This window comes from Lampetra fluviatilis, chromosome 1, assembly GCF_964198595.1.
Source record: "Lampetra fluviatilis chromosome 1, kcLamFluv1.1, whole genome shotgun sequence".
Taxonomy (NCBI): domain Eukaryota; kingdom Metazoa; phylum Chordata; class Hyperoartia; order Petromyzontiformes; family Petromyzontidae; genus Lampetra; species Lampetra fluviatilis.
The window spans coordinates 8,881,790-8,894,083 of NC_136275.1; positions in this window are offsets into that span (position 1 = coordinate 8,881,790).

Below are 12,294 nucleotides of genomic sequence, written 5' to 3' on the forward strand. Positions count from 1 at the left end.
ACCATTTATTTCCTATATAAACAAATGTATAACAACTTCGACGGGTTAACTTATTTGTCCATATCTTTGTGAGAGAGAAGTAGTACTGTCTCGACTATGGGCCTGACGAAAGTTCTTGCGACACCTTGCTTCGCAATCATAACCTCGACGTTTCGAACTTTTCCATCGGCACTTGGAATCGACTTGAGGATGCGGCCCATTGGCCACTCATTCCGTTTGGCTTAGTTGTCCTTCAATAGGACGAGATCACCTTCTTGGATGTCTGGTCTGTTAGACTGCCACTTGTTGCGCACTTGGAGTGTCGTAAGGTACTCGTTTTTCCAACGACGCCAGAACGTGTTCACGAAGCTCTGCACTTGTCTCCATTGACGTCTGTAGAGGTCTGCAGTGCTGGCCTCCTCGGTAGGTGCTGTGAGCGCGTCTGTCTTCTGGGTAAGAAGTGTAGCAGGAATCAAGATGAATGGTGACTCCGGGTCGGTTGAGACGGGGATCAGGGGTCTTGAATTAATTATGGCTGAGACCTCGGCCATGAGAGTGGTTAAGACCTCGTGAGAGAGCCGTGTGGACCCAACATCACATAGCATGGAGTCGAGAATGCGTCGAGCAATCCCGATCATGCATTCCCAGGCTCCACTCATATGCGAAGAGTGAGGAAGATTGAAGATCCATGTGCAGCCTTGGTCACAAAGGTATTTCCTGACAGAATGATCTTCGACATTCTCCGTATTGAACTTAAGTTCTTTACATGCTTCAGTGAAATTCGTTCCACAATCAGAATGGAGTTGCTTGGCTGGCCCTCTGATGGCGAAGAATCTCCAGAGTGCATTTATAAAGCTCGAATAGTCCATGGACTCGATGACTTCGATGTGCACTGCTCGTGTACTCATACAAGTGAACAGCACTGCCCAACGTTTGCTTTTCGCGACCCTCCTCTGGTGCGGCGGGAGATGAGTGTCCATGGTCCGAACACGTCTATCCCTACAGAGGTGAAGGGAGGTTCCACACTGAGTCGATCGGCTGAGAGGTCTGCCATTTTTTGTTCTTCCTGTTTTCCACGTAGCTTGCGACACCTGATACACTTGTGGATTGTGCTGGTGATGCGCCTCTTTGCTCCAACGATCCACAGCCCTGCAGATCGGATTGCTCCTTCTGTCAAGTGCCGACCTTGGTGCTTGACCTTCTCGTGGTAGTGGCACACAAGTAAGATTGCGATGTGGCTCTGGCTTGGGATTATGAGGGGGTTTCGTTCATTCTCATCTAATTTTGCATTCCCTAGCCGACCAACGATCCTGAGCAAGTCGTCTTTGTCCATTCTGGGGTTTAGCTTCCTGAGGGTGCTGACCCTAGGAAGGTCTTCTCCCTTGTTGATGGCCTTGATCTCTGCCTGTTGCACACAACGGAAGATTGATTTCCTTGCTCTGGAAAGCTCGTCTTCAGTGCGTGGCACTGTGCAGTGATGCCATCCATTGCAGCTACCAGTGGTGCCTCTCATCGGGCGGTGGAAGCAGTCTGCGATATGCGTTAGATATGCTATCGCTCGCACGAGCATCGTCCATTTCGAGAAATGTTCAAAATGGTGTGGACTCACTGGACTTCTTGGTCGCACATTTGTTACGAAAGTTGTCACTTGAGGACGAATCTCCTTGTTTGACTCGGGCTCTATGAGTCCAAAGGTCTCTTTGGTAGTACATGGGCCACCGTCTCGTCGTAAAAGGAACGCTGGACCCGTCAGCCAGATGGTTTGCTTCAGCAAAGATGCAGGGACGGAACTAGTTGCGAGATCTGCTGGATTCTGATCAGTTGGAACGTAATTCCATTGCTCCGGCTGCGTCGATCTCCTGATGCATTCCACCCGGTTGCTGATGCAGGTGTAGAACCTTCTGGTTTGGTTGTTTATGTAGCCTAGTACGACCTTACTGTCCGTGTAGAACTTGACCGCATCCAGTTTGATGTCCAATTCGTCTAAGATCAGTTCCGCCACCTCTGTAGCAAGAACGGCTCCACACAGCTCAAGCCTTGGGATGGTATGTTCCGGTTGTGGTGCCAGTTTGGCTTTGCCCAATATGAACCCAACATGCTGGATCCCTTCTGCGCTTGTGGTTTTTAGGTAAGCTACGGCTGCTATGGCCATCATAGAAGCATCTGCAAACACATGTAGCTCCTTCCGTTGGGTTACGGAAAGGGATGTGGGCGTGTAGGAACGTGGAATCTGCAGATGCTCAAGTGCCTGTAAGGAATTTCTCCAAGTTTCCCATTCTTGTCGCCGTTCCTCCGGCAACGGGCTATCCCAGTCTTGTGTATCAGCACAAAGGTCTCTGAGTTTCCAACGGCCTTGAATGGTAACAAATCCCAGTGGATCGTACAGGCTGTTTACCATCGACAAGATGCCACGTCGCGTGTAAGGTTTCTCTCCAATTAATACTCGGAACGTGAACGTATCCGCTTTCAGGTCCCAACTCAGTCCAAGGCTACATTGGATTGGTGGTGTGTCGACATTAACGTCCAAGTCTTTCAAGTCTTTTGAGCGATCATCTGAAGGAAAAGCTTTTATCACTTCTGCGCTGCTGGACGCTATCTTGTGAAGTCTCAGGTTAGCAGTTGCTAACATTCCTTGCGTCCTTTGGAGCATATCGATGGCTTCTGATGCCGTGGGCATTGATTGAAGTGCATCGTCAACGTAGAAATCTCGTTCTACAAATCGCTTGGCGTCTTTCCCAAATTCCCCTTCTCCTGCCTGCGCGGTCCTCCTAAGTCCATAGGTGGCTACCGCTGGGGATGGGCTGTTGCCGAAGACATGCACCTTCATTTTGTATTCAACAATTCGATCATCGACGTTGTTATTGCGGTACCACAGAAACCTGAGGTCATTTCTGTCGTCTTCTCGGACAATGAAACAGTGGAACATTTGTTGAATGTCGGCTGTTCCGGTGATTGACTCCTTTATGAAACGGATGAGTAACCCTAGGAGACTGTTGTTCAAGTCCGGTCCAGTGAGCATTACGTTGTTCAAGGAAATGCCCTTAAATTGAGCACTGGAATCGAACACCACTCTGATCTGATCTGGCTTCTTTGGGTGATACACGCCAAAGATTGGTAAGTACCAGCATTCCTGTCCTTCTTCTAGAGGAGGGGCTGCTTCAGCGTTACCACTGTCAAATATGTTTTTCATGAAGGACACAACATTATTCTTCATCTCTGGTTTCTTGTCCAAGGTGCGGCACAATGAGTTGAGCCGTGAGAGGGCTTGTTCTCTATTGTTGGGTAGCCAGCATCTGGGATTACGAAATGGCAGAGGGGCAACCCAACTGTTTGACTCATCTTGGAAGAACTCTCTGTCCATTATTTTCAAGAATTATTTATCCTCTAGTGATGGAGCAGGTTTGTCATCGTCCTTCGTTGTCACGAACACCGTATGTCCAACATCATCTTTCAGCGTAGAGGTTTCTTCGTCGGCCTGCATGGTATAGCCTTGACTTCTATCGTCAAATTTCTCTTTCAGCGTGAAGTGGTTGGGGCACGGTTTGAAGAGCGACGTGCGTCCATTCATGAGCACACTCGTTCTGAATGTGCTAATGTGGTCTGGTTTGTGTGTTCCATCGAGACAAACGTCACCTACGATGACCCATCCTAGGTCGAGTCTCTGGGCGTAGGGAGCGTCGTGAGGTCCATTGCGTTGGTCGCGAACCTTGTGGACTCTCAGCATGTCCCTGCCGAGCAGAAGTAAAATCTGTGCCGCGTGATCCAATGGCGGGATGAACTCTGCTATCGGTTTCAGGTGTGGGTGTTGACGTGCGACTTCGGGCGTGGGAATCTCACTCCTGTCGTCCGGTATCTCATTGCACTCTGTCACCCTAAGAAGGGCTAGCTTCATGGTGCTATCCATGGTTTCCACCATGAGGCCGCTCGCTCTTCTTCCCACTGTCTCCATCAGTCCTGAGCATGTTCTGAGCGTGTATGGAAAGGAATTCCCACCTACGCTTAGCTGATCGAAGAACTCTGACCTTGCCAAAGACTTGTTGCTCTGGTCGTCCATTATGGCGTACATCCTTACTGCCCTTTCAGCATGTCGTTTGGGATACACTCGGACGAGGCATATCTTTGAGCAAGATCTTCCTTTGAAGCCTTCTCCACAGACTTCTGTGCATTTGGTTGTGATTGACGAAGTGAGTGTGGCGGTCTCGCCTTGCTCCCCGCCGTGCTCTGCTTCGGGATCGGAAGCCTTAGTGCCACTGGGTTTGGAGTAAAATGTGTGCACAGCAGTTGCGTGTTTGTCGCTGCCACATTCCTCGCACTTGATATCTGCCTTGCAATTCCTTGCAAGGTGGTTTGTAAAAGCACAGCATTTGAAACACACTCCAAATTCTTTCAGCATGTTCTTCCGCTCTTCCAATGGCTTCCTCCTGAACTCACGGCATTTCTGGGGGGAGTGAGGTTTATCATGCAATGGGCATTGCTTCTCTGGATCCTCTATATTTTTCTTTGTGGTGGTTGCCTGGACGGAGTTTGCGAATGTCGTAGGAGAGACCTCAGTCTTGTGTACGGAAATTGGCACTCTCGCTGTTCCTCGTTTCGCCATTGCTCTTTCCATTTTTGGGAGATCTGGACTGGAAATCCCCGTGGTGCCAAACATGAAACTCGGGTCATTTCTGGTCTTAGCCAGGTTGTGGATAAACTTTGAGAAAAAAGAGAATGGGGGGAATGCAACCTGATGCTCTGACTTGTATCTTGAACCCGTTGTTCTCCATTTTTCCTGCACGTCAAATGGAAATTTCTCTACGATGGGGTTCACGCCATGGTAGGTATTCAAGAAAATGAGACCTGGTAAGTAGGGATCAGCCTGGGCTGATTCAAGCTCCATCAAAAGATCTGCAGGCTCCCGTAACCTTTTATTGTCTCGACCAGAGATTTTTGGAAAGTTCTGCAACTTCTTGAAGAGAGCCTTCTTAATGGTTTCTGGGCTACCATAGCACTCATCGAGCCTCTCCCACACCGCATGCAGGCTTGAGGTGGCGTCGTCAATGTTTGCTGACCGGATTCTCTTTGCGTACTCTGCAGATTCATTTCCTAACCATTTCACCAACAGGTCGAGTTCTTCACTTGCAGAGATGTCTGCATTTCGGATTGCATTCCTGAAGGTAGATCTCCAGGCTCGATAGTTCTCAGAGTGGTCATCAAACTTAACGAGTCCTGTGTTGATTAGTTCGTGGTGAGCCAGGTACCTAGCAAAGTCCCCTAGTCCTGCTGGTCCAGGGTGTGTCCATACTGGCGCTTGTGAGGTGGCATTATTGGCTGTATTGCCTTGCATGCCGTCATTCGCGATGGCGTTGGACTGTGGGCCCAAAGGGTTTCGATCACGTTGGTTGGATCCCCTTATGCGACTGTCAGGAATGTGGGTCTGACTTGGTGCATCCACGTCTGACCCCACGTGCGCGATGCTGAGTCGGCGACTAACTCTCAGGGCAGGATATGCATTTCCACCATTCCGTAGACAGCATTCATGTTCATTCGGTGTGGAGATGGCGATGCCTGAACGTCCACCCTTTGTTCAGTATCGTTTGGTGGAGGAGCATTGATGCATTGTTCAGACCAGTCCAAAATATTTTTTCTGGTGAGTTGATCACGGTCCTTGACAGGTATCTGAGTGCCAATCTCACTCCAATTCTCTTCCTTATCCAGGTTGGCTGCTGCTTCGAGCACCTCTGCCTGGGCCCTTGCAGCAGCTGCTTCCTTTTTGAGTTGTAGGGTGCTTAACTTAGCATCCAGCTCAATTTTCTTCCGTGTGGCAGTAGCCGCTAATGTACTCTCTTGCTCTTCAAGCTCTGCTTTTTCTTGCTCTGCTTTCTTCCGTGCGGCAGCAGTTGCTAATATACTTTCTTGCTCTGCGAGCTCTGCTTTCCTCCGTGCGGCAGCAGTTGTTATGCTTGCTTCTTCTTGTATGCGAGCCTTTTCAATTAGCATGGCTTTCTCTTCGGCCATGTAGGAGATACGGGCATTTGCTGCTTCTGCTCCGACGCGTGCCTGAGCTGCTGCCATACTAGGAGATTATATATGTGAGTGTGCTGAGGCTTTAGATCTTGTGGTGGACCTGGATGAGACAGAGTGCTGAGATCGTGTCTCTCTTAAGCCCTCCACACGGTCCATTGCATCTTGTATCACTGCCTTCACATTATCATCGAGCAGTTCAAGGAAGTGCTCTTGCATACGCACTCCCTCAATGCCCTCATCTGTTTTCACCTTCATCAGGAGGGAGATGTATTTATTTGCCAGCAGCTTGTAGCTTGAGCTGCTCACCTTCACTCGCTGGATGACCCGCTGAATTGAGGCCACTGTGTCTGAGGCGTTTGAAGCTTCAGATATATCTGCTTCAACCCGGTCCCATGCCCTTTGTATCCTGGCATCAAGGTCCTGCTTCTCAGCATCATAGCTTTCCAAGGCCCGTTGTGTCAGCCTGACCTCTCTCTGGGGCTTTGAACTCCCTTGGTCCTCTTGAGGCAGGATGGGAGGTCCTGGATTGCTTAAATCACCTTCTTCAGCATCTCTCCCTGCTGCAGGCTGACTGCTTGAGAGCTCTTTGCTTGAGGAGCTGGTTGGGAGCTCCAAGAAGAATGTCTTTTTAAATCCTTTATATTAAGTTTGCGTGCTTGCTTGCTTGCTTGCGTGCTTGCTTGCTTGCTTAGGACCGTGCAAATCTTTCGGTCGTTTTTTAACCCACTTCCCGTGATCCAATCGAGCTGACATTTTCCACACAGACTCGTTGTGCCAGACAATTATTGTTCGTGAAAAAAAATTCCCAAAATTTTACACTTTTTAGGCAAAAAAATTATTTTACATATATTCAAATAGAACGCATTCATGGCTTTGGCTGAACGTCAGAGTGTAAGAGCCCAGAGCGTAACCCCTCCACAGGCCGTGGCGGAGTAGCGCAGTTGGTAGCGCCCTCGCTTCCCATGCCAAAGGTCGCGGGATCGATCCCCGCGTCCTCCACAGGCGAATATATTTTTAAATCCTTTATATTAAGTTCGCTGCCACGCATATAAAGGATTTATAGTGAAAAACTTTGTTTTTACGGGTTATACTTATTTAAATCCTTTATATTAAGTTCGCGTGCTTGCTTGCTTGCGTGCTTGCTTGCTTGCTTAGGACCGTGCAAATCTTTCGGTCGTTTTTTAACCCACTTCCCGTGATCCAATCGAGCTGACATTTTCCACACAGACTCGTTGTGCCAGACAATTATTGTTCGTGAAAAAAATTCCCAAAATTTTACACTGTTTAGGGAAAACAAATTAAATATTTAATTACCAATTGCTTAATGGTGGCAGACAATCATCTGACCCATAGGTGGCAGCCATCTCAAGCCAGAGGACGAGAGGACTCTAGCCGCCACGCATATAAAGGATTTAGAGTGAAGAACTTTGTTTTTACGGGTTAATTTTTTACTGTCTCGGCCTCGCTATGCGCTGCGTTGCACCGCTAGCTGAGTAGTTAACCTCGCGTTCAATAAACCCTCGGAGCCAGGATGAACGTCCGACTCCAAACGTCATTTATTGAGTTTAACGAGGTAAAACTGGTGAGAAAACACAGATACAGCATCTGTTATAACCCGGAAACACCAACACAATGAATGAATACCACAGCATCATAACATTGTCTTAGATAACATATTTCTAAACAATAGATCCTGGAGGGGGCAGGCACCTACATTACCACTGAAAAGCTATACAAGAGCATAAGCTGCTGTGTTACATAAGGCACACCATGTTATCATCACACTGCACCCCAGATGTACAGTACTACACATAACACTGCACTATGAATGAGACATTTTGTTATCCTTGCTCTCCAGATCGCAATATAGTTACTTGGGTACAAGTTTGACTCGACTTATTAAATTACAAGTAACATTCACAATAAGGAAAGTTGCAGGCTTCGTTGTTAACTAGGCCTCGTATTTATCATAACAATTTAACAGCATTATAAATCCATTTACATCCTTATAACGGTCATTCTAATATTATAACAGCATTGCCAATATTATAAGAACATAAACGAACTTACAGACAATGCTTCTTAAGGTCCCACAATGGACAATTGCAGCTGGCTTCACTGGGACGCGATGTGTGCCGCCATCTTGAATTACGTGTGTAATTGGCCGATGCCCACGTGGTTAAGTGGGAATCTTAATTCTCAACTTCCTGGTCACGTGACCAAAATTAGCATCAATAACAGGAAATTCCTGTGTACATACGCCCCCCCTCCCATCTGCCGTTAGGCAAACCTGCCGTGAGGCAGAACAACGGCGCAAGATCGCTATGAACCAGCCTCCGATATACGCATTCGTCACCAGTGACGAATATCTCAACCGGTCCGGAGCCTCTCCGAGGTCGACTCAACTTCAAATGAGTACCGAGTGCGGTGTGTAAACATCGTCATTCGGGAGACAAAGGTGACCGGGCATGCTGCTGGCCCACCCACCCTCTGTTGTGTCGTGCCGTTCGGCCTTCATAGGTGCTCGCTGAGGGGCCATCCATAAATGACGTCACGCAATTTTGGTAAAAATTTTTAACCCCCCCCCCCTCAAATATGACGTCACAAAGCTCTGCCCCCCCCTCCCAAAAAAATAAACATGCTTGAAATCGCTTTAAACTATTGTCATTGCAGTGCGTATTTAATGTGGCGCTGCACTCTGATGTTGTATGAGAAAACATTCATTAAAAAGTCTATTTAATTAATTAGAATGTGTTGTCTATGTTTATTTAAAGTTGCGCATTTTGATGTGACGTCACCTTTTTCAACCCCCCCCCCCCCTTCGTCATACATCGTTACAAATGTCTGACCCCCCACCCCCCTAGGTGCGTGACGTCATTTATGGACGACCCCTAATAGCACTTGCCCCCAACAGTGTGTAAATGGTTAGCGCACTCGACCTTTTCAATCCAGAGGTCTCGGTTAGATTCAGTCTCCACGGGACAAGCGCATTAAGCTTCCCGACCTCTGTCCACCCAGCAGTAGACACCAATGATGATTAACACATTCCTGTGGAGGGAGCTGGTAGGAATGTTGGGTTGTTCGGTCAATGGCCAGGGTCAATGGCGGCGTGGTGTATTCCGCAAATATGCCCGACTGTGAGGGCGGGCACAGGCCGGCGTGAGTAGGTTAAACGTTGAGTTTCATAAGGGCACCACGGGGTGACCAGCCCCTCCCCTCCCACCCCCACCCAGCCCCTCCCCACCCTCCCCACCCAGCCCCTCCCTCCCCACCCAGCCCCTCTCTGCACGACGGACGGACACAATAATCCCCTATGGGCTGGTGTAACCAGGAGGTTCCTACCAATATTATTCCACAGCTATAGTCGATGCGCAGCGTTCGTGTGGTTGAGGCAAAGTGTGGGTAGGCCCGCTTCTTTCAACACGCCTGGCCATCGTGGAGGAGTATAGAACAGATGCCCTCTAGATCTCCCTCTAGTAGAGGACGCAGGCGAGCTATTGCAGGGCGGCGCCTTTAACGCGTTATCTGCAATACTCACGTAACGTGCGCACTTCAGATAAGGTGCGGGGGATTGACGTGACCAGCACTCATCTGCTGTCAAACAAAGACACCCGACTGTCCACAGTCACACGAGGTACCATCCTCATCTTTACAGCTCAGTGTTAAAGTCCAAGATATAAATTACCAGACGTTTTGGATTCTGAAGATACAATGTTTGTGCCCGACACCTCAGGGAACCGGATTGAAGTGATGATTGTCTCTGGTGGCTCATTGTTTCATTAACATTTGAGGCCGCGTATAGTATTTGTAGACAGCTGTATGTGGAAAAGAAATACTATCGTTGTAATAATAATTCCCTGCTTCCCGTAAACGGCGCATTGGGATCTCCGGATGAAAATGCATCTTACAAATAGAACGTTGTCGTGACATTGATCGTCACTGCCGGATCGTGCGTGGGGAGGTGATAGATCGTTCGGGTACTTCGCGGAACTGGACGGGGTCGTGAGGCTGAGCCACGAGACGTGCGTGGGGAGGAGGAGGAGGGGGGTGCGATTCTGTTCGTGTCCACTCCGGGGGGCCGCCGACTCCGCTTGCTGGGTGGACCCAGGCTGTGCCAAGCCGACCATGGGGCGTCCCCTACTGACTGCCCAAAGGGGTGACAGCTGTCAAGTCGAAGGCTCGTTCGAGACAAACTTGCGGCTGCGAAAGCTTCCAGCAGAAGAAGCACGACGTTTTTGCTTGCACACCGAGAAGCATTGCTTTTGCTGGTTCGGGGCTGGCATCTATGTTTGGGCCAGTGACAGAGTAAATGTGCTTACTGCCTTGCAAGGCTGTGTCGGTATAAGTGTGGTTATCCGCGCACGTTTGCGTGATTAGTTCAATACATGCTTTATTGGTTCTCGTTACACACAAGTAAACGAGTGGAACGCGATTATTTCACACACACGCACCCCGCCCACCACCAACAACAGCCGCAGTTCGCCAGTAAGTGGTGGTGACGAAGACCTCGGCGCCTGTGTTAGGCAAGGTGCACTTTTAATGTGCACATTGCCCAACACGCACACGCTGTAAACGCCTCCGCTGCGTCATAAGCAAACAAATAACATGTGGCGTAAAACCAACACCAGCAACTTAAAAAAAAAATTCTAAGATGCAGTTTGAATTTTCACATCATGACTGAAAGCTTTCGTGACTGCAGGAATTAATATTCTTGTGTCTTTCGGTAAAGTCACGTAGATAGGTTCAAAGAAAATAACAAAACAATTACAAATTGTTATCACAAATTGTTATTTTTTGTTATTTTCTCATAACAAATTGTTATTTTTTTCGTTATTTTCTTGGAAACTATCTACGTGACTTCACCGAAAGACCCAATAATATTTTAATATCAATTAAAAACAATCCGAGAAGCCAACCCAGTCAGGGAGAGGCAGCCTACATTTTGCTACGGGCTTTTGTACAAATAATTGGGAGCGCGGACACATGGAATCGCCGACACAGACACACGCAAAAGATGTCCGCTAACAGCCACACACTCGAGTTCAAATGACATGTTCGTTCTAATTACACGTTCATGCAAATCAATTGTCATTCTTGCCGATAAACAATGCACATCCTGCAGTGTGTTATTTGTGATGCTGCGTATTCAGTGTTGTACAAGCACAATTAACAAAAACGCTACATATTCGTCAATGGCAGTGGCCTTAAATGAAAAAAGGTTTATATACACTGTATCCCTTCTGGAAATGACCCTTCGTTATAGCACTTAGAGGCCAGACGGACAGAATTAATACAGGTTAGAGTCTATACTTAGCACCATGGAGTCTTGTGAATTTGTAAAATATTGAGCACTCGACAAACACTTCAATAATGAAAAGTATTCGTAAATAAACTGATTTATATTAAAAGTTAAATTTTTTGTTGCCGGAACAATGCATTGCGGAAAGGTTTGTTCTTGTTTTGATAACAATGCGCAATGCATCTTGCAGTGCATTCTTGGGCCCAATGACCATTCCAATGAAACATATAACTGCCCTACATTTCGAATATCCTAACAGTGATATCATTCAGGTTTTTTGCATTTGTTTCAGGGGTTTTAGAAATTTCATTCAATAATTATACTTTCATAAAATATGGATTTCTATTAACAGATGGATGAAACAGTAGAGTATTTCCCAGGTAAAGCAATAAGTACTGCAGTGGCGGCTCCTGCAAAATCTCTCAGGGGGGGCAAATGTCTGGATGATTTATAAGGATAAGGTCCACCCATGCAAAGGATAAATTAACAGCTTAAGCATGTAAAGGCTACTTCACTTCTTTAATATTAATGAAAAATAAAGTGACTCTTACAATACATCTTGTTTGTTTCTATACTCACTATTAATACAATCCACTCAAGTTTATTTTATTAAAGATTCCACTAGGTGGCGACAAATAACATTGTTGGATGAAACGTGCTTACGTATGATGACGTAAGCACGTTAGTGTGCGAGCCCTCCCGGAAGCCATAGAGAATGCATTGCAGCGCCCCCCGTTCGAAAAAAAACATCTTTGAATGTAAGTCTATGGGGCCACTCTGGGCGATTCTCAGCCGGAGTGAAATCGCCCAAAAAGAGGCGGTACTCCACAGAACGTGACATGACGCTGATTGGACTATATCCAGAGGCACAGTGACGGCTAGCGTGACTCTGTGGTTGAATGACATTGGTGGTGCGTCGCCCAATCGCCCTAATGAAGAAACCGCCCCTGAAGTACTGTAACCATCTGGTTCCCACAGTTAACTGCCATTGCATATGGAGTGAAATAAGG